The sequence below is a fragment of the Euprymna scolopes genome, chromosome 9 (genome assembly GCF_053919585.1).
Source record: "Euprymna scolopes isolate OS-2025 chromosome 9, ASM5391958v1, whole genome shotgun sequence".
NCBI lineage: Eukaryota > Metazoa > Mollusca > Cephalopoda > Sepiida > Sepiolidae > Euprymna > Euprymna scolopes.
Genome location: NC_136490.1, coordinates 45,242,226 through 45,267,510, shown reverse-complemented (window position 1 = coordinate 45,267,510; position 25,285 = coordinate 45,242,226).

Here is a 25,285-nt window from a genome sequence, read left to right as displayed (position 1 = left end):
ATTAACATTAAGGAAATGTTTCATTAGGCGAAGTAAAAATCAAGAGAGCTTTTTTGTTTTTCATTAGCTCGAGCTTGTTGAAATTTCTTTTACATAATGTGACAGAAAAATATGAATTCGAAAAATGTTTCCTACAGTAAACTGCATACAATTCATGGCATTAAAGTTGTTAGAAGGAATGATTGCTAGCTTGATATCCCAATGAATACGATCAAATTGTATAGTAATGACATCAAGATGGAATTTTGCATAAACAAATGTGATATCTCTGTGATAGAAAAGAGTCTACCTCGTCCACAAAGATGATCCTATTTTCCAAAAACAGATCTGGTAATTATCGACAGCAAGAGGCTACAAATGGTGGGGTATACTGGCAGCCGATAAGACTAAGAGCAATAAAAAAGCAGGTCATGGCCAAGCACAGCATTCTCATTTTGCATACAATATATTCGATATAACGCTGTTATATTAGACCAAGATGTATAAGAAAGAAATGGTTGGACGAAAAAAGGCGAAAAACACTTACAATTCATGGAACTTTTGCTAAGAACAGCGATGTAGATCGTTTTAGCTACTTCGGAAAGAAGGCGATAAAGGCTTATTTAGTGTTGAATATATGGTAAATAAAGCGGACAGAAGTCTTATTAAAATTATTTCTGAAAGGAATGAAACTCTTGTGAAAAGCAGAACAAAATGAAGGTTCTGGGTGAAAAAGAGTCAGGGGCTGAAGGATGGAGGGGAACCATTATCGGGGATAAAACTACACAATCCATTATTTGAAATATAAAGACTGGGGAGACTTGCTGTAACCCAGACTCCAGAAAACTTCACAAGTTTTTCTCCAAGAGCATTCTTTGCTGATGGCCTTTGTAAAAACTCCTAGTGATAATAATAATAATAATAATAATAATAATAATAATAATAATAATAATAATAATAACAATAATAATAATAACAATAATAATAACAATAATAATAATAGCAACAACAAACACAACAACAACAACAACAACAACAATAACAACAACAACAACAACAATAATAATAATAATAATAATAATAATAATAATAATAATAATAATAATAATAATAATAAAAAGAATTGGCCGGATAGAAACTGAAACAAAAGTAAAATAAAATGATAAATAAAAAATAATGTTTCCGTTTTAATTCCATTTAATGAAAATATAAAATATCCTGTGTGGCCTGCTACCCACTCACTTTTCTATTTATTCAGTTTCTTTAACCTTGGTTCGAGCCAATAACATACACATTCAAAATATCTATACCCTCAAAAGTATGTTTTCTAAACATTAAATGCTATATGCAATTATAACCAATAACTATATAAAGACGACTAATGGAATATTATGACAAAATTAAAAAATAAGGTGATTTAAAGAAAATGTTTAAGAAATCAAGAAAAGGTTTCGATACATTACAGAAGAAATTAAGATACTTTTTTTAGAATCAGAATTAAGAAATATTTTAAAAGATTAAGATTAGGATTAAGAAAAAGTTTAGAAAATATAACAGAAATATTGATTTTAAGAATAATGAAAAGTAACAGGAATTGGAAAATAACACGAATAAATAACGACTAAAATAATATACAGAAAATATTCATAGGGGCATTACATAAATATATTAAAAAAAACAACAACGACTACATAACTTGAAGTTTGCAAGGCAGACAAATATATTATTTTAGTAAAAAAAAAAAGAAGAAGCATACGAGTCGTAATAGATGCATTTTTGCTGAAGACAGAATAAAATATTTCAATGTACTTCGAAAGCTTATCGAAGAAAATAACATTTTGAACACATGAGATAATGTGGGCCTAGTTTTTATCCGATCATCATAATATAGGACCGGAACTACTATTTTTGTATGAATAAAGAAAGACAAAAGCAAAAACATAAACAGCCATTTTTATCCTAGCCCTCACCCAAATCAACAAAGATTAAACAATTCCTGCAATGATCTGGTCCCTGTTTATTATCTTATTATGGTAGTTCTGTGAAGTTCTAGAATGGCTATCCTCCCATGATTTGTGTTTTTCCTTTTAGAAAAGTTTTAGTTTATTGAAAATCACCTGAGGCGACCTTACCGGGGAATGCAGACCGGATTGCTCAGGCACATTTTTCAGGTCAGAATGCCTCTATCCGGGGGCTGACTTTTCATTCCCTCTTTCCAACCCTGTTGTCAGAGTTTTTTTTCAATAGAATATAATTAAATGCCTTAACGAAACGATTAAATAGGTCTAGAATACAACGAGTTTATAAAATTGGCGCGTTAAGTGATATAAAAATGTTGTAAACAAGGAGATAACAAATTGAAAATGCTATTTAAAATTCAATATTAAAACATTCTGACGGACAGAGCGCTATATATACATGATTAGAGGCATTTAACCTGCAATATCTATTGAAACTATGAGTTTCCGATTAAAATGCTGCTATAAAAAGGACATAAATGATTAATAATAATGTTTTAAGGTTTATGTTTAAAACAAACAAATTCGCTTTATATAGATTTTAGAAGTCTTATTAATAAATTGTCGGTTTAATTAACGCGTTTAACAGTGGAATGTAATATTTAACACTGCAAAATGGCAGACATTCTTACAGACTAACTCTCACATTTATATGCGAGGACGTATCTCAACTGGGAGAATAAATTCACATTCTTTAAAAAAAATCTTCGCGCGCAACGAAAGGAATTTAATGTGATATTTTTGCCAGAGGTTCAGATTGTTGGAAAATGTCAGAGTCAATAATAATAGTTTTTTTTGGGTGTTATTTTTTGTTATTTTTTTGCTTTGCAATATCATCATTTATCCTTCATTTATGTCGCATTTAAAATTGCGTTTTGTATAATTAAAATTGATCGAGTTTATCAAACGAACGTTCGCATGAGATAAGATGCCAAAGGTTCCATTTATTTTTATATCAAGTTTTTATTTATCGAATTTATATTTCAAAATACCATTTAGCTTCTGATGGCAGGAGTTGGCAAAGATATGCATGCGCTTCTCAAGAATATGTGTGTATGTATATATATATATATATATATATATATATATATATGTATATATATATATATAGAGAGAGAGAAAGAGAGAGAGAAGGAAAGAGATAGAGAAAGAGAGACAGAGAGGGATATATATATATATATATATATATATATATATAGTTAAATGTATTTTTCTACTTAATATATTAAAGTACATTAGGGGTATTTTGGAAGAGTTTACGTAACAATCATCACATACAGTATCTACAAAAATAGTATAATGAAAATCTATTGCATTCGTGTAACCATTCAGAAGTATGCGTTCGGATGACTGTACCATGTAGAATAAGAGAAACAGACGATTGAAAAACGGTTGAATTCGTGTAGATATTCGATGTATATATATGTACATCGAATATCTACACGAATTCTACCGTTTTTCAGGTCGATTAAAAATACGAGTATTAAAATCAGCAAGTTCGCGGGCACTATTGGCAACACTCGTCCATTACGCGGTACGCCAGACATATTCACCCATTGCTGCTTTTCTCAAATGCAATATTATTTATAGTAGGGTGATATATTCTAATATATGAGGTTTAACGTTTTTACTTGCTTATTTTAATATTTGAACTTTTAATCGACCTATATTTTAATCGATTCCCATCGACTTTATATATTTAAACTTACCATCACCTAACGCGGTTTAATTAATATCTTACTTTTCACTTTTTACTTTCCATTTTCGCTCCTTCGCACTTTTACTTCGTCAGCACCTGGAGATTATTCGTGGACGAATCGAAAGCGCTCGTACAGTAACAACTATGGAACCATCATTAATATTTTCGATTTTGATATGAAAACGATTGTACAGAAAATCGAAAAATAAAAAAGAATCATAAAGCAAAGTGCCTTCGTTGCATTTAATAATATTTAATTTAATATATATATATATATATATATATATATATATATATATATATATAGACTTTTATGTAATATACTGAGTTCGTGTTATTCAGTAAATTTATATATATATATATATATATATATATATATATATATATATATATATATATATATATATAGACTTTTATGTAATATACTGAGTTCGTGTTATTCAGTAAATTTCCATATATCAATAGGTGTTAAGCCAAAAATGGTTGACTTAAGGATTAAGCTACAAAATTATCACATTTATAATTAAGCATTAATATACTGTGTGTGCAAAATTAAGACTTCAAGAGAAGGTGTTGATGGCAACAAAAACTAACTAACACTATAATTAGCTCCAACAATAGAAAAATCAGCAAAATAAGGAATAACAACGAATTAGCATCAAACGAAATTATACCAAACAGAAAATGTAATTGCAGAATACCTAAAAATTGTCCGTTGGATGGGAAATGTCTAACCTCGGACATAGTGTATAAATGCGAGATGAAAACCGATAACTCTAAGAAGATATGTCTGGGAGCCACGGGAATAGTGTTTAAGGACAGATAGAGAAATCATGTAGTATGATTCAAAAAGGAACCTGGGATAGAAACTAATAGAGATGGCGTAAAGGACAGTAGATGTGGGCACAGAAATAAACATTAGAAATAAAAAAAATACCACGGCATTATGTGATTGGATTAGGGAACTTAACAGAAATAATGAAAATTTTGAAGTAGTTGACAGGGGGGGTACAGACCCTGGGAAATCAAAAAGGTGCAATCTATGTTTATTGGAAGCCTTCTACATTGTGAATTCCAAAGAGGAACTTTTGAATACAAGACTTGATGCCATACAGGGATGCCTTCATTGAAATAGATTTCTGCTATCACGCCTTAAATGCAACTGAGGTATAACCTTTTTACAGCAATAAGGGTCATCGGATGCCAGGATTAAATTTTAATGTAGAGTTAAATAGGTAGAACTCTTACAATATAAATGAAGGATCCAAATCTAACATGCGGATATAGTTTCCTTTCTTCTTAACCGGGTGAGAAATATAAAAAAAAATATATAACCTATCTAAGAATGTGTTTTTTCTCCATAACGGCAACCATTCTTGTATTCAGTCGTAGCAGGATTAACGGTAAAATAAGTAACACCCTCTTCAAATCAATAAAACACTCAGCAATTAATCTAGTTATTATTAAAAATGAAATTAGCAACTTGGGGGCTGTTAATCTATTTAAATATTAAATCAATTGATTTTGTCATCTGGCACCCTAGGTTGGTAGAATCCATGCTTAGTTATTCTCCTACTTCACTCCATGGCCTAAGTGTTTTTCACTCATAAATGCAGGAGTAGACATCTTCCCACCGGAGTAAAACACAGTTGGATCCGTGGGTGGTTTTGTTGTCAGAACAATAATTAGAGGACATGCAATATTTTATTTATTTAGAGAACCCAAGAACACAACGCATGAACTATATGACAGGAGCAGCACAAATGATTAATAACAGAGGCGGGTTAAACACATCCCATTCCTTTAGATCAAAAACGTAATTTATATACTTAATTTGTTAAATAAGCCATTGTAGAAAGTTATGAACATATCTGATTAAATTAATTAATAAATCATAGTCACCTTCAAGTAATCAATGTACCGAACACATAAAAGGCCTGAATTACATATATTTAACTATTATAATAAACAAAATCGACTCAGTTCAAACAGAATTAACTAGCAGTAATTAACAATTTAATTGAATTAACTCCCTTCAAAATATTTTTCAAGTATAATATCTATGAATTTTCAGACAGTAAATAGATTAGAACACCTCACCCGAGATATCCTATAAGGTTTATATCTATTTAATACACCCATTTTACTTTATTCTCATATTCATTCAAATTCTAAACCTAAAATGGTCTTAAATCCATGTACCAATAAAATGATAATCTATAAACATTACTTGCCACTAATACGAAACTAAAACTAACCGTAACATCTTTACATGGTCGTTACGAACATAATATAAATATAGATACAACATTTTTTAAAACTCTTTTTACAAAAAATAAATCATTGGGAAATAAAGGAATTTAGGAAATGGGATATATTTTTAAAGAAATCGTCTTTTTTAAATGACTTAGGGCTCTCCGTAGAAACTTCACATAACTCTGTTATTAAATAAGGATACAAAAATTAGGCGATACATTAATATTTAATGGGCTTTTCCGTAACCACAACCAAGGCAAATGTTTCTCGTATGCTTTTCCCGTTAGGTATCCCGCCGCCGTTTTTTCTTTCTATTCAAAAAATGCTACATTGCCAAAAGTGTGTTTATTCATAAAGTTGGAAGAAATGCTAGTTTTTGAACATTTTCAAACGATATAATGCTTTAAATTGTCGAACTGGACATTGAAACAATTGTAACATAAAACTTTTTGTTGGCATCACCACTCTGTCTTGAAGTCTTGATTTTGCACACACGGTATATATATATATATATATATATATATATATATATATATATATATATATATATATATATATATATATATATATATATATATATATATATATATTCAGCACAATCACGTTGGCACACAGGTTCTAACCAGATTACCGAAGTTAAGCAATGTTGAGACTGGCCAGTACCACATGGGTGACCATTTGGGAAGGCTAGGTGTTGTATGTACCGTGTCGAGTCGTAAAAATTTCCAGGTTGGTATCATGTGGTACATTAATTCACCGAGAGACATGAACCCCAGTCTACGTAAAGACATGCATTTAGGAGAAGGAAATATACATGTTAACAGCTGAAGTCTACTGTATACTCTCGCCTGTAGCAGTCATCTGCACTGACAAAGGTTAGCAGTAATAACAAAATGTGTAGCTGGTTCTACAAAAAATCTTCACTACAAATGATCTATATTAATTTCCCAGAAATTGAAGTGTGTTACGGAGTAAAGTGTTCCACCAATTTCATAAACAATTTGTTTTACCCAGAGACAATAATGTTACATATATACATCACGTTAGCAATTCGTACATTTCATCATTCAGTTTTTTCTTTATTATACAAATATGTCATGATTATCCTCTTCATCCCATTTCGTGGCATCCCATTTCATGTCATGCCATTTCTGATATGAAAACTCATTTACAGTTGGCTCTCATTTAGTCAGAAATAAGCAAAGAAAAAAAGCTAAACAAAGTGTATGATTTTGTAAACTCATGGCGACTTGGCACAATGTTAGGATATAGCAATGGTTACATAAACAAAATTAGTCTATTTACGGATTGAAAAATAATTATAAGCCGGTGGCTTTTCAGGGGAATGAAATTGTTCAAGATAGAGGAAATTAAGCAGAAGAGTAAAAATGCTAGTACATATATTTTTTAAGTACATGTGCAAGAACATGATGGCTACGAATGTCTGGTCAGAAAAGAAAAATGGAAAATCAGTATATACGAAAATATGATTATTAAGTTCACAGAAAGAATGCCATTAACAACTAATATGAAAAAATAATATAATGATAATAGGAAAAAATATGTGGTAATGTGAAAAAACGAAACTATAGAAAATAGTGAAATGAACTATTACTAAAAACAAAAGAGCGAGATAGCTGATAATCTGTTTCATATCGGTTCGGAATTTATTATTTCCTATTCTATCTATTTTGATTTTCTACCTAGTGAAAGTATACGGGCTAAAAAGTCGTAATGGCTTCTACATACTTTGGTGTTGGGGAAGGTCAGAGTAAAGAGTTAAAAGCTGAGAAGCATATGGAGTAGTGCCAAAATTAGGTTTCTATGAAATAGTTGACCTAATTATGTATAGCCTCCTCAATTATCTAAGGCATTTAATTTACGTTTCTTATACGACTCTTTTCGCCATAAGAATGATTACGTGTGATTTGCACTGGTCTATACCGCTTTATTCTAGGGTCTGATACGCGATGCACTGTATAGACGAAGCAGAGCGATTGAGCTCCAATTAAATTAGCGTAATAGTAGTCAAATTATTTTATAAAATTAGTCGCTAGAAAAACAACAACATTATATATTAGTTTGAGGTAGCAATGAAAAATAACATGCCATTTTTAGTTTATTTTATGCGGGAGCTGGAATTGATAGAAACGGATGTAACGACACATGACCGAAGGGAAGGTGATAGATAAGAGGATTTTATTTGATGTTCATTGTAAATAATTGTTTTAAAAATGTCCTAATAAAAATTGATTGAACAGCATCGCTAATTCTCTCCTCATCTGAAGCATGCATTACTATTAAGAAATTCGGTGTATAGTACATGGCGAACAGTAGTTGTCGTGAGTAGTTTTGTCTAGATAACGTCATTGTTTAACGTAGCGATATATTATTTGCAAGCGGCATTCTTCCGGTTTGGAATATTATAGGAACAGTGCGTTCAGCTGTATCTGAAATAATGACTCCAATTGATCTTTTGCATGTATGGCACAATATGAGCTTAGGTTAGCCGTTCAATTTGTAGTAAAAATAAGAAAAGGTGGTCAGTCATAGTAAATCGCTACCTAATCACTACCTTTGGAATCTCTAATACACAGAGGTGTAACGGAAAGTTGCACACTTTACCATAGATTGCCCCACTTATCTTTGATCCCCACCACATAATGGCAATTGTCTAGCAAGGGAGAATCAATTAATTTTGTTCTGAGTATTTAATATAACTCAGCCGATGATTGAACGTAAATTGTTCAGTGTAAAACCAACAGCCACGCTATTAGTATTATTTCCCGCATTCAGAGTTATGTTCTCATTTTTGACGTGGCTGTCATACGAATAATCTAAACTATTCAAATTGTGTATACTCACTCAAAATAAAATCTTAAACTTCATTATTTACTTAATAGGCACGGATAAAGAAAAGTATTAGCGCCTATTAGGTTGAACCACTGTTCTTGTCGGTATCAAAACAAGCGATACAAAAAACATTTCAACACAGGCCGCTATTATTTAATTCCTCATCATCTTGTTTTTTTTTGTTGTTTTTTTTTTTTTACAAAGGCGTCACCACATTATCAAGGCCCAGAGGCCACTCAAGGATAAGGGTTAAAGAGTGTACAGTAGAAATTGGTCAATATAGTAATCATTAGTAATGAAAATTTGGTAAATTTAATAACTTATATGGAACGGCTCATCAAGAACTTATTTACTTTAGACTTGAAGACAACCATATTGTAGTCAGCCGGAAAGCAGGAAAACGGAAGACAATTCCACAGGCGTGCAGTTCTAAGAAAGAAGCTTTGTTCATGGAATCTACGTTTAGGTTTAGGCACCGATAAAGAGTGGGGGAAATTATTGATAGTGTTTACAGCTAGACGAGTGTTTCTTGTGAAAGTTTGGCGAGGGGGACCATAGATTGAAGCTCAGTTGAACACTTTCCATGAAAATAACGATACATCAGAGACAAACTCGCAACATCTCTTCTGTGAGATAGAGGTTGCAAGGAGGAGAAAAGGACATCTCCTACGAGGCTACGAAGTCTATTTTAAACTCTATCAAGGCAGGACAAGTCCTTTCTAGCAGCTCCTGCCCAGATGTGGCAACAGTATTCCATCCTTGGACGTACCTGGCTCTTATATAGGTAGAGAATAGCATCAGCAGTGAGATATCTACTGGATCGATAGAAAGATCCCACCATTTTTCCAGCGGCCTTGGCAACAGATTTGATATACGTGTTCCATTTAAGATCAGGAGTAATGGTCAAGCCCAGAAGCTTGTCAAAACTTGAGGCTTCCTGAAGACGAGAGCCATTCATTTCAATTGATGACAAATTTGAATTAGAATGTTGATGATGTAAAGAGAGAAGCTTGGTTTTAGATGCATTAAAAGTAACCAGCCACTCCTTTCCCCATTGTACTACGTGCTCAAGATCAGAGGAGAGAGAATTGGAGAGAACTTGGTCGTTTACTGTCTTAGATGTGCTACCATAAATGGTAGTGTCGTCAGCATAAATGTCTACAAATGATGTAAGGATATGATTTGGAAGATCATTAATGTAGATCAGGAAAAGAGTTGGGCCCAGGATGGATCCCTGAGGGACACCGGCATTAATACTGTGAGCTTCTGATTTTTGCCCCTCAACTACTACTCTTATGAACCTATCAGAAAGAAATGATTTAATAATTGAGAAGACTTTTCCAGCTATACCATAGCTAGCGATCTTATGAAGTAAACCTTTATGCCATACCCTATCAAAGGCTTTAGATATGTCAAGAGCAATTGCCCTAGAAAGATTGCCACCGTCGAGAGATTTGCTAATCCTATGCGATATAACTGTAAGGGCATCTGCTGTAGATCTAGCAGAACGGAAACCATATTGTTCTACCAAGGGTCAGAGCATCCTACAGGATCACATACGTCACCCGCTTTCACAGACATTCAAAGCGATATATACTTTTTAGGTTCACATCGTATCTATAAGTGCAATTGCACTTGCTTAACCATGGATATATTTGGCAGGTAGTTTTTTGGCATAATTCTTCCTGAGTTCGGTGCTTAGTGAAATAATTAAAATCTATCAAAAATTACAATTTCATTTTATGTTCTATAAAAAAAACTTGGTTTTATATTTTCTCTTCTCACACTGTCTAATCCAACTTCATTAGGAACAATGAATTCTAAAATCGTGTGTTTTATTCTTTTAATCGCATATCGCAAGAGGCCCTGTCGGTGGGGCATTAGAATACGCCGACTGCCCCCCTGCAGAGGGTAAAAGTCCCTCGATGGGGGTCCTGGATATGAACTTAAACTATATCCAGTGGTGAGGCCCCAGCTTGTGGGCTTTGGGGAGTGTTGAGCCACCTTTTAATTACCATTGCTCCCAGGTCCACTCTGATCCGGAGCGGTAGTACCTGTTAGGGTCCCAACTATGGGTTAAATAGAAACCGACGTGAAAACAACAAATATATTCTATTAAAAACATTTTCTTCAAAATCTTTGGATTCGGCATTAAATAACCCGAAAAGGGTTGATATGCCGTAAAACAAAAACAACCAACCAACCAAAAAAGCATATCGCAAGAGAAGGTCTAATAGTTCCATTTCAAGGTACGTAGCTGTAAGAATTGTATAATCATAGTGGATAGTGCATGACTTATTCGCAAAGCAATAATATTACCGGAAGTCGTTTTTTTTTTTTATTTAGAAATATGTTATTTCTTATGCAGTGTATTTTCATACAGAACGATGGTAATAAGAGTTGCAACAAGTGGAAAGAAGGATCCCTTTGAAATTCACCGGATTCTGCCGAAGATTAAACAAATAAAAAATAAAATAAAATAATTCATTCGAAAGAAATAAATAGCCTCATTTTTTTAATCCATTCAATATGGGCAAACTAATTCTTTTCCTTTTATAATAAGATTTGATAGTTAATTTACTTTATAGTTAATTTATGTGTTACAGCAGATTGAACAGCAACATGTATAATTTACCGTTAAGGAAATTACTATGAAAAAGAAAACGAATATATATTTTTTTTAAATTTTGTAATTAGAAATTTAAAAAATGAGAATATAAAAAAGAAAGTAACTATAATACAGACAAAAAACACAAGCAAACAATAAAGCGCGACATTTTTTTTTTTCATTTTATTGATTCCTTGTAAGTGAAGATTTAAAAAAAAATTACTATTATTTTCGATTCGTGCACAAACCAATTGAAACCCGAACTTCAATTACTTAATTATTACACCGTTTTAATATCCTTTTTTTTTTCTTCATTTCTTTTAAAAAAAACTTATCCTTGAACATCTTTATCCATTTCACATTGGCATTCCTGTTGATTTTTCTTCCTGGTGTCTCCCCATCGCCCCGCCATGATGTATTTGATACCCCTTCCCCCGTCGCGAATATTCAATGAACTTAATGACTTGTCTCTAATTAAATGACAAAATTAATTTCCTTTTTGCTATTCAACGCAATGTTCGCATATTGGCATTTCATTCATATCCGGTAATCTCCATGTAACCTCCTCCCCAGGAACATCCTAACTTCCTCAATATTCTCACTACATCCACATTACCTAATCTGTGTCTTTGTTTTGTTTCTCATTCTTTCTCTGGCTCTTTCTTATTCTTCTCTTTTTCGTAGTTATTTATTTTTTTCCTTTCATCCTTCTTATTCCTCTTATTTTTCTTCCTTCATTCTTTTCAATTTTTCTTTTACGGTTTTTCTTCGTCTTTCTTTTCGTTTTACCCCCTTTTTTTCTTATTTTTGTATGTTTTTGCATCTACCTCTATGCTTTTGTTTTACATGTCCTCGTTTTACTTTTTCTCATTCCAATCCTCCTCCTCTTCCTCCTCCTCCTCATCATCATCATCATCATCATCATCATTATCATCACTTATGCTTTTGAATTGTTCTAGGAGATTCACCGCTCTAGGATTCGCCCTCTTTCTTGGAGAAAAATATTCGTCTGCTCCTCAGCCGCTTTTACCGGGGCCTGTCGACTTATACGTGCATTTTTTTTTTTTTTTGCTCTGGAACAGAGCGCAAAATTGGCTTTTCAACCCTCGCTTTCAGAGCTTGTGTCACATCTACGCTGAGATGGATAGTGCCAACCAACTTCATCTTATTGATTACAAAAAAAACTTGAAAAGAACTTACTCTATATAAAAAAAAGAAAATGTTACTTTTCAGAAATTATTCCGGTCAGTTAAATTAGTTCAGTTTAAAGCGACTAAATATTCATTAATCGGACTTGAATAAATAAAACAGCATTTTAAAAAATAGAAAACTATCAAAGTTAAAGTTGAAACAATCAGATTGGTTCTTACGTCTGCCATAAAATAAAGTCGTACTAATTAGCATGGTGCAGCAATTTAGAGAAGCATTATTCTATTGTTCACGCAGAATTCTCTGACTCCACCAGGATATTATAAGAGGAACTTCAGGAGGTTTACCAATATTTATAAATGACGATGATGCTGCAGAATGAACTAAGTTCGAGCATGATGCGCTGGTCCGTCATCCCACTATCAATACCGCATCATTTACGTTTGAAACTTGCGCTTTGTATATGTTCCTAGGAACTGTCGATTGATTCAATATTCAATATTTTACAACTGGCCCATGAAGATATTAACCCAGATCATGCGTGTAGCTGTGTATAATATGTAACGCTGTAAAAGAAATTTACAAGGAACATAAAATGCATTAATATAGCAAACTTTTATCTGATAGGATTTGATCATACCACAGGCAATTCCACAATACACCACGTTATGCGTTGTGTTGATCGCGCATTCTTGATGACGTCTAAATCACGGCTTAACCATGATAGGCGATATCATCTCGCTTAAGTAGCTTTTTAGCGCCACCTCCGGCCAATTAACTTAGTTAAATTGATTATCATGTAACCTCACAAATCGGTCGTCAAAAAAATAAATATGAATAAAAAATATCTAGAATAAGGATAAGGCTCGGCATTGAACAGAGATGCACATAGAAACAAAAAAAAAAAAAACAATAAAAAAAAATATGTATCCGTTCAACTCTGAATTCCCTTCCCCCATTTGATGAGAACACTACAGTCCTCGTTGAATGCGGTGTATTGATCTTCTTTTGTTCCTCTCCATTGTGGATAAGCCGAGGTGCGCGCATGAAGCTGGAATGACAATGCGTGCTGTCGCGTTTGTGGTAGCCACCCCTACCCAACTCCTGCCAACTTCTGCATCATTTCCTTCCCGTCCTAACGTGTCCCGCCCCGGGCAACCAGCTACTTGATCTTACTGAGCAGTCGCGACTTGAAACGTCACACCATTCTCCCGTTTCTCTCTTCCGAGTAGCATCTTCTGTTGTCGATAGATCTCTTCCTCACCAAAACTGTTTTTCTCTCCTGATTTTATTTTTTCCTTTTTTTTTTTAAATTTTTAATATTCATTCGCGTTTTAATACCCGATTCCCACTCTTTTCTTTTCCGCCCACTTCACATTAGTTCACTTATTTATCGTAAATCATACCGTTTTCAAATTACGTTTCCTTACCCCATCCTTTTCTGGTTTAGTTGCGTTGTATCAAAGCATATCACTAATCCCACCTATCGAATACGTCACTGTTCAAGCATTATTTCAATACTTCGTGTTCTTTGTTGGACTATGCATTATATATATATATATATATATATATATATATATATATATATATATATACTAGCAGAAGTACCCGCCGTTGACTGGGTTCAAAAACAGCCTACTGAAAATGGACTGTGATTGATGAAAGTATGATAGATTTTGAAAAGGAGAGTGTGTAAAGAGATAGGTTTTGATACTAACAAAAATTTACCCTAAGCAAAATATGACGAAAGTAAAGATAATTTTCGCGAAAATATATTTTTTATATCAACTGTGTTTCCATCATATCCAAGAGTGACCAACAAAATGATGTTTCCTTACAAAGAAGAAAATGTTATATAAATAATAATATAAATATACAATAAATAAATATTACCATAGTCAATAAAAGTTACTTTTATGATAGAAAAGTTCATTGGTTTGTATTTTTAAATAGTTTGTAAAAAGAAAATGTTTTAATTGACGAACCGGTTTTAAAAAAATCAAAATGGCAGCGACTTTGAAATGGAGGGCCTCGTTTTCAATTTTAAGGAGGGGCAGCTGAGCATTCTGTGTTAACAATTTAAGAGACTTCCATCAACGTAAGGAATATTTATACCCCTATTTTAACGTGTTCCGTTATTTTGTGCTTGAGGAATATTCGATTATGGTATGTGTAGTTTATATAAAAAATCATTTAAGTAATTATCGCCTCAAATTTCGTTTTAATTTCGGTTCGCTGAAATTATTTACAAGTAAAGATCATTAAAAACTATTTCAAAAAAAAAAGAAAACCTGAACTGAACTTTTATTGACTATGGTAACATTTATTTCTTGTATATTTATTTTTTCGGGTAGTGATTTGTTAACTTTTCTGCTAAACACTCTTACTAAATAATATCGACTAAATATCGAAAAACAAAGAAACAAAAACAGTTTTTCAAAATAATGAAGCTTTACTCATTTTAGTAAAATAATCCGAAACAGCAAAATCGGATATTAATAAAGTAAACACGTAATTACATTAGTTTTTAAAGCAAATAATCGATATAAATATGAATAAGAAGAAAATGGCGCCCTTTTCAAGCAGAACAGCTTCGTTTCAGTTTTACAATATTGAACGGTGTAGTATTGCGCCGTTGGATTCGGGCTTGTACCATTGTAATGTAAAGAATACACAGAAAGGGTGGTAATCAACTAAATTCCTTATAGTATACCGACAAAAAAAGCTTAAACCGATATATAAATAAAAATAAAAAGTTTATGCAAATGTTTTTAAAAAGACACGTAATCACGTGAGCAGGATTTTTTCCTTCTTTTGACACGGTTTTAAATTTTAACTGCCTTCAGCAAGGTATATTAAGTAGATGCGAGAGAGAGAGAGAAAGGTAGAGCGAGCGAACCGTTATAAAAAATAAAACACATATTTGCTCTCCAATTGTATTGAGCACTCTCTTCAGGTTTTTACTTATTACCAGTTTTACCAATATATATATATATATATATATATATATATATATATATATATATAGAGAGAGAGAGAGAGAGAGAGAGAGAGAGAGACTAAAAATAATTTATTTTTATATACATTTTATAGTAGAAACCCTTCTACTACAACAAAACATTGTCGTTCACTTACTATTGATAACAAAGCAAACGAATGCACATCCGGCGTTTTCTAGTCGCCTAACAAAGAAACGCTTTTTTATCAGGAAAATACGTTGATTATTCAACTCTCTGCAGTAACATCTGACTCGTGTTGTTAATACTTACCCCAGATAGCGGCTATCAGTTTTTTTTTCTTTTATTACTCTGTCCAGTGGAAAATGCTATTGTTGGCGCTAAGAGGTCAATATCGTCTTAGCGAACGAAACTGTGTTATCACCCTTCGTTGGCGTCTGACGAGGAGAGTTGAAATCATGTGCATTCGTTTAAAAAAATGTAGCAAACGAGTTAAGTTTTATGAAAGAAAATTATTTACCTTTTGACAGTTGACCTAATCACACAAAGAAGGATACCCATTATTTCACAGGATAATCATTATTCGTAACATTTTTTAGTTCTCCATCCAACTCTGATTGTGAATACACCATAAGAAAACCGTATGTTAAAGTCCAAATTTGGTTACATTTTCATTAGATAAAGCAAAATCAACTGGTCGTTTATTAGCGGTTTGTCTTGTATCTTAGTTATAATCAGATTTACAGATTTTCAATAGACTACATGCATTCGATTACTGCTGTGTTCGCAATAGCTGTTAGCTACTGAATTTCTGCTGATAACGGTCGTTTGCTTGTTTAGGAAATTATAGTTTCAATATACTAACTTAGGATTTCAGTTTTCTTTCTGCCATTAATATGGATACATAATTATTTGTATTTTCTCAATGGCTTCATTCTGTGTGATCCTTCACAAGTATATTGGTGGCACTAGATATATAGTTTGCAATATTTTATTCTTGGGTGAAAACATTATATAACGTATACTCATCCAATTTACGGCCAAATATAAATCATCTAGACAATTTATATAAGCAATCGAAAGATGCCGAAGCGAAGACTGCAAGGTGATTAATTTTGACTGTGAGGTTTAATCTTACTCATGTTAAGCTTACTTTTTTTTTAATCCATTCTTAATAAGTGAGAATGGGGAGCATATCTTGCTGAAAGTTATTTTTGCTTCAGATGTAACATATTTATTTAATGGATTTCATTGAAATTTATCTTCTTTTGACAGTGGATTGATTAATCGCTTCTACATCTAGTTCCTTTTTACAAACTACCGGACGATTGCGAACGTTAAGTTGGCGGAGATTGCGTCGTAAACTGATTAAATACCAAATATTCTACAGAAGATTTTTATGCGGCGTAAAATAATTAAACCAAACAAAATCGATTGTATTCATGAATAAAACACTTGAATTTTTACATGTGTCCGTTCATTTTGTGCGTTTAGCGCTGATGTCTTTATTTACTCTTTTTCACTTTAAACATGGAGTAACGCCACTTGGTCACAAAAGGTTACTATTTGGAATTATATCTAATGGGAGATTGTAGAAAATTATGTAACGAGACCTCTATTAATATTAAATAAAAATTCTCCAAATAATTAATATAGTATTTCCTCTATGAATTTGCATTAATTAACATATCATGATTAAGAGTGTTTAGACAACACCGGACGAACTGATAACACTTTATACATTCACAATAATACATGTGATGGAGGAGGTCAGCACATGTTACTGACAAAAGACTCAATGGTAAACGATATTCTATGGCTCACAGAATTGGATAAATCACTCTCGGTTTTAGTTCGTAGGATAAACGTGGAGGTGTGAGATTCAGAGGCTAACACTGCGTTCCTCACTGAACATTGTTAATAACGATTGACCTACAATGGCGTCAAGCTGTTGACCAACGATGCGGTTCAGCACAATGTCGGTCGATGATAAGCTTTACCGGTCTTTCATGTAAGGTCAACTTAACTCTATTAAGACAATGTGAAGACCTGTTAGATCTCGACTTGTAACAAGACTGCCACTGAAATATATGCACATATAACATTTATATAAAAAGGAATGTATATTATATACAGCGGGATCTGTTATTGAGAAGTATATTAAAAATACTGAGTTTGTATTGTCATCGTTTCCAAATTGTCAATCAAATGAATATCCGACAGCTATAGTATATATATATATATATATATATATATATATATATATATATATATATATATATACACACATACATATATATATATGTGGGGGGAAGGGGGTCGTGTGTGTATGGGCAGATCATCATATAACGATTAGATCACTCTGACAGACGGGTTTATTTTATATTACATTTTTTTTACACAGTGATCACCGCTTATCAAGGCCCGGAAGCCACTCAGGGATAAGGGTTATTGCAAGTACATTACGTTAGTATGGAGATTGATGAAGTGTTTACTTAAAGGGGCGGTTTATTAGGAATTTGTTAACGTTGGACTTGAAGACATCCAAGTTGTAGTCAGGTGGGAAACAGGCAGACAGAACATAGGTTAACGCACGCGCACATTCGCACATATACACATATACACATATGTACACTTTTAGGTAACCACATATAGACACATACGTACACGCACGTATATATAGACAAAGTAAATGCAGACATATATGAGGTCATAAGTAGACATACACACATATACACAATTCTTATACATATATGTACACTCATAAAAGTATATTTCCTTGGATTTTACTTGTGCAAATAGAAATTTAACTAACTTTCTTGGATTTAATGTTTTGGATTTTACCGTCATTGGATACTTTATCTTTCACCAGACTATCCATTCACGTGAAATAACATTTTTCTTCACTCTATTCCCTATGCTTCACTTTTTGTTATCAAGTAAGATTTTTGTACTTATTACAGTGTCATCAAATACTTTTGCATGCAAAATCCGATCCCGCATTTTGCTAATTCCTACCCTCTGATGAGACGGAAAGTATTTCTTCAAAACTCCGCGGATTAAGGATTATGAACTTACTTAGTGTTTCCTTTTCCAATTAAATATGTTTTTAACTCTTTTTCAAAGTATATATATATATATATATATATATATATATATATATATATATATATATATGTATATATATATGTTTGAAGGTACAGAATTAATAAATACATTTGAAAATAAGCGGAAATATTTCAACAGCTCTTTTGGCCATCATCTCATTAGGAGAAAATTGATAGCCTTGAAATAATATTACTAACAAAAAAAGGGAAATGGTGATCTTTTATAAATTAAAGGTGCCGAAGAAGACCATTAACAACAAAAAAACTTATTTAATAAAGCGTGTAAAAGGCGATTAAAATTGCACATCGAGGGGAAAAATAGGGACATGGTCAACGTTCCTCCAAGAGATTTAACGCTTTTACCAATTCCCTCTGCCGGCACAAAGATGGTTTACGAATTGCGATAGAGAAAGATTATAAAAGTTTTAATGATTTTAGAATCAACTCTATCAAGTATCTCAACCCCCTCTATTTTACACTGATTGGCACAACGAGGATTCTCAACCAAATGTTGGCCAATAACCGAGTGCAAAACTGTAGAGGAAGGGAGACTCACAGACCTTGCTCTACCCTGTCTAATATTGGATGAAATGTGTTGTTTTATACGAGTTTGCAAATGCAAGGCAGTTCGCCCGACATAACCAGCATCACACTAGCATTTTAATGATAAATAATGCTACTATTCTGGATTTAAGATAAATCATCCTTATCAAAAGAAGGAAAAGCATTAGATGGTTTATATTGTCATCTGTATTAGTGAATTTTACCTAGCTTGGCATCTTTTTAGTATATTATGAAAGGAAATTTTAGCAATCATAGGTAGTAGTGGTGATATGGGGTCAACTTGAAAGATATGTATTTTAATGTCAGTTCATATTGTCAATTAGTTGTCGATTCAAGTCTCCATATTGAAATTGCATTTTCTATCAAATTGATAATCTTGCCTGATAATTTGTACATTCTCAGACATTTTTCCATCCCTGACTAGGGAATACTGTCGTACGCTTCCTGGTCGTGGACCCAGGCTATGACTATATTTTTTCGGTAATTATTATTATTATTATTATTATTATTATTATTATTATTGTTGTTGTTGTTGTTGTTGTTCTTGTTGTTAATACAACATATATTATAAATTGTGCTACGTAGTATTTGGCAAAAACGAAGCATGTGCCACTACCACCAATATCTGCTGAATTCCGCTGAAGGACTAATGTTACGTTTACCTAATCAATCTCCCTATTATAGTATAAAATAGCAGTCAGCCATGTCTAAGTGTTATCTTTATTTTTACCAAAGTTTGTTTATTTGCTTTATATTTTTGTAAATAAACAACAACTGTTTACACACACGTTATAGTAAATAATAATAATACAGATTTCTTAAAAATAAATACACAGTAAAACATAACATTTTAGATTAGTTTATGTAAAATTGATTTAGTATTGATTAATTGTGTGCAAAATGTCCAAATATTTTTCTTTTATACCAATTATTTTACTAAAAAAACACAGGTCTATTTTGTTCCACATGTGCTTTCGTAGAATACGGGCACGGATCATTATGACTGTTCGGTACCTTCACTTAGAAATTTAATAAAAATATATCGCAACGTTATTATTATTGTTATTATTATTATTGGCTCACATGGACCTTTCACACAAGTCAGCAAACGATCTGATTGGAAACCTGTGGTATTCTCTGGAAGCTGAGTGACAACAAGTCTCCCCAGACGTCCAGCCGTCTCCACCTCCTTCGATAGCATTTGCAAATGAATTTGCATCATCGCAACAGCCGCTTACCATTGATTTCTCGCTGGTCCTGGTCATTGGTTTATACTGGAATTTGAGTGGCACTCAGCCTCCCCAAGGTCCCAGTTCTCTTTGCGCTTGTCCAGCCGAGGTTTGGTTGGCGCTCGCTCTTCGGTCTTTCAATCCTTATTGACCATTCTCAGCCCTTTGGTATCATTTTTTTTTGGGGGGGGGTGTCGGTGATGAAACAATGGGGGAATTCATGATGGGGGGGTGTAGAACTTGTAAATATGCAGTTTCGGTGTTCTTCATTCCCTGTAACGCTTATTCGTTATATTGTCTTGTATTATTCTCCGCATTCAAGGGTTTTCCTTAATATTTCAGTCGTTTTCATTATCGTTAGTCGTTGTACTTTTGCAGTTATTCCTCTGATTCAAATTTCTAACATTCTTTTTTCGAAGTTTTTCGGAATTGTTCCTAGTGCTCCTATTATTATCGGTACTATTTGGACTTTCTTCATCATCCAAATCCCTTTTAACTCTTTGGCTAGCTCTGTGTATTTGCTTCGTTTCACCTTTTCTTTCATACTCACCCTGTGGACTGCTGGGACTGCAAAGTCCACGATTTGACAGGAGTTTTCTTTCTTGTTAATTATTATGACCTCTGGTCTTCTTGCTTGGATGGGTTTGTCCATCTGTATGTCAATGCCCCAATGGATTTTGTGTTCTCGTTTTCGAGTGCTGTTGCAGGTTTATGCTTGTACCATATTATTATTATTATTATTATTATTATTATTATTATTATTATTGGCTCACCTGGAGCTTTCACACAAGTCAACAACCGATCTGATTGGAAACATGTGGTGTTCTCTGGAAGCTGCGTGACAACAAGCAAGTTTTCACAGACGTCCAGCTCTCTCCACCTCCTTCGATAGCATTTGCAAAGAAATTTGCGTCATCGCAACAACCATTTACCATTGATTTCTCGCTGGCAGAGGCCATTGGTTTATACTGGAATTTGACTGGCACTCAGCCTCCCCAAGGTTCCAGTTCTCTTCGCGCTTGTCCAGAGGACGTCTGGTCAGCGCTCTCTCCTCGGTCTTTCCATCCTCCTTGACCCTTCTCGACTCTTTGGTATCACTTTTTTATTGGGGGAACGGTGATAAGACTATGGGAGGGGATACCTGATAGGGGTGTAGGACTTGTAGATATGCAGCTTCGGTGTTCGTCATTTCCTGTCACGCTTATTCGTTATATTGTATTCTTGTATTATTCTCCGCATTCAAGCGTTGTCCTTAATATTTCAGCCGTTTTCATTATCGTTAGTCGTTGTATTTTTGCAGCTATTCCTCGGATTCCAATTTCTGTCATTCTTTTTTCGAAGTTTTTCGGAATTGTTTCTAGGGCTACTACTATTATCGGTATTATTTTGATTTTCTTCGTCATCCAAATCCCCTCTAACTCTCTGGCTAGCTCTGTGTATTTGCTTCGTTTATCCTTTTCTTTCATGCTCACCCTTTGGTTAGCTGGGATAGCAAAGTCTACGATTTGACAGTATTTTTCTTTCCTGTTAATTATTATGGCATCTAGTCTTCTAGCTTGCATGAGTTTATCTGTCTGTATGTCCATGCCCCATAGGATCTTGTAGTTCTCGTTTTCTAGTACTGTTGCGGGTTTATGTTTGTACCATTTATCTGTACGGTTAAAATGCAGCCGTTTGCACAATTCCCAGTGCACCGCCCTCCACACTTCGTCATGCCTGTTTTTTGGGCCAGTTTGCTGCATTCACTTACTATATGGTTTATTGTTTCGTCCCTTTGTCCACAGAGTCTGCATTTGCTGTTCTTTTATGTTTTATCGATCTTTGCATTGATATGGTTGGTTCTCATCGAGTTATCTTATGCTGCAGTTATCAGAGATTCCGTTTCTCGGTTTATATGCCCTTTTCTCATCCATGTCCAGGTGTTTTCGTTATTCGCATTTTTTGTCATTCTCATGAATCTTCCGTGGAGTTGTTTCTCTTCCCATTTCTCTTTTCTCGTTTTGTAATTTGTCTCTCTGTTTTCTGTTTTGTTGGTTTTTGCAGTGTCGCTCGCTGCCATAATTATCCTTTCAGTGCTTTGCATTATGTATTTTTATAGTTATTATTATTATTATTATTATTATTATTATTATTATTATTATTATTATTATTATTATTATTATTAAGGCTATAACTATAAGTATTATTATAATTATACCGTTTGAAATAACCTTTCAATTGAACATCATAACTTATAAATAACTTGGGGCATATTCCTCAATAAAGCAGTAGCAGCTTAAAAACGCAGTGTCTACCAGTCACAGCCACTACCATAGAGTGACAGTAACCGTCTGAAAAGAGCAATGCCTGCAATAAATAACAGTGCCCGCCATTCGATGATACAGCTGGAGATTTGCTACTATTTCCCTCAGTACAAGCCTCGTCCCGCCCTCGTCAATCCATGCCATAACTAAGTTTTTTTTTTCTACGATTTACTACAATCAGGATTATTGGTCATGTGTTCAATTTTTCTCATTTGGAAATTATTTATGTTTCTCGTCAAAGTTTCCTCAGTTGTGCTGTTAGTATGTCTCATATTATAAGTAGATATATCATCTGGGGATTGATTCATTCTGCGTCTTTTTGCACCAGTGTGGTTCTTCCTTTTTATACTCATTCTGGCATGTGTGTTTTGTGGATACATTTTTCAGGTTCTAAATTAGCCGTTCATATAGTGTTGTGATTTTTTTTATACCAACATGCATGTATTCCGCGGGGCTCTAGTGAAATCTTTCATGCAGGTCACTGGCGTGTGATCGACCCGTGTATTATAGTAAATACATTGGAAAGAGCCCCATGTAGTGATGATGGGCCAATCAATTAAGTCTAAGCAGGAAGATCTGTCGGTTAGACGTATTTTCGTCTAGGTGAAAAGGAAAAGCATACCGGGGATGTTGTGTGTGGCTGGTTCCTTAATTCTCTCGGGATGACGTCATCATATGTTGGTATTCTGACTGGGATAGTCTTCAGGTTGGGATTCATTTGACTGAAAGTAGACATTCATTATAGGCACAAACAACGAACGAAACAATTGTAATCTTGGAGAAATAATTTTATCTATTTATTTTACAAAAATTCTTACAAGATAACTTAACAAAATGAGCTCCTCAAAATTAACTAACGTTAACTAGTGTTGAAGGGGGGAGGGCACCCCTCTTCTCGTTTACGTAAATACGTGCGCTCCTGTTGGCTGTCCGGACAAAAGAGATAGAGGGAACCAAAATTGCATTGTGATTCCTTTTTTCTGTTCCACTTGAGCTTTCAGGGAAGACGGGCACGGATCATTATCACTACTCGCTACCTTCACTTAGCAATTTAATAAAAAATATATCGCATATATCCGTGTAGTGCCAGTGTATGGTGACATGCACACAACAAAAGAGGGCGAAAGGTAAGGCCGCATGGAGTACCTTACAATAATACCGTTTTAGTTTTCATAATTCTGTGTAATGTTTGTTTTTTTATTTTACATCTGTAGCTGTTACTGTGTCCAGTTTGTGTGTGTAGTTCAAGCGCGATGTTAGTCTCCCCATTCAAGGGGTTTCTTAATATTTTTGCAGTTTTCATTATTGTTATCCGTTTTATCTTCTAAGCCGTCCCTCTTATTCTCCCATCTTTTTTTGTAGTTTTCCAGCATTGTTACAAGCGCTCCTATTATGTATGGTGTTATATTGACTTCCTTTGTTTTTCAGTTGCCGTTGAACCCTTTGGTCAGATCTGTGTACTTGCTACGTTTTCACTCTCCTTGATCTTCACTGTGTGGTCTCCTAGAACGGAAAAATGTACAATCTGGCAAAATGTTTCTTCTTATATCACTATTATGGCATCTGGTCTTTTTGCTAGGATGCGTTTATCTGTTTGTATATTAATGCCCCACAGAAGAGTGTGACATTAAATTTCAATCACTTCAGCCATTTGTACCATTTGTCTGACGGGTTCAAGATGCAATTGTCTGCATAATTACCAATGTACTGCCTTACCGACTTGATTGTGTCTATATTTATAATCTTTTAGGCCTAGTTTGCTGCATTATTATGTGGTTTATTGTTTCGTCTCTTTGTCCGCAGTATCTGTATTTGCCGGTTTCTTGTGTCTTGTCGATCCTTGGTTTGATGTAGTTGGTTCTAATTGCGTTACCTTGTGTGACAGTTATTGATGATTGAGTTCCCCGTCTAGATTACCATTTTGCAACCATTTCCAATTGTTTCAACTTTTGTAATTTTTATGAAATGTCCGTGTAGCGGTTTCTATTATTAAAACTATGATACAAAAAATCTGTAACTTTTTTTATCATAGTTTTCTTTTTTAATTTAAAAAAATGTGCAAGTGAATTGATAGTTGTCTTTTATAGTTTATACTTGCGGAGGGGGGGAACCCGGCGTTGTCCGAGTGTTTGGAGGTGTCAGTGGTCAGGCGGCGGTGGGGGTGTTAATGAAAACCTAAGAATAAGCGAAGTAAAAAGAGAAAACAGAAAAACGAACGTTAAAACTTATATGAAAAATCAAGCGGGAGTACCCGTGCGGTGGGGGGTAATCAAAACATAAGAATAAGCGAAGTAAAAAAACACAAAAACTAACGTAAGGCAAACGAACGATGTTAAATGTAAAAATCTGAAAAACAAAAACAAAAAAAAACAGAAAAACGAACGTTAAAACTTCTGAAAAATAAAAACAAAAAAAACACGTAAAAAATGGCTTAAATAAGCCTGTTTCAATATGAAAATTAAAAAAAATCGGTGGGTACCCGGCGTTGGCCGGGTGGTTCTGAGTGTGTGTGGTCGGTCGGGGGTGGGGGTGTTAATGAAAACCTAAGAATAAGCGAAGTAAA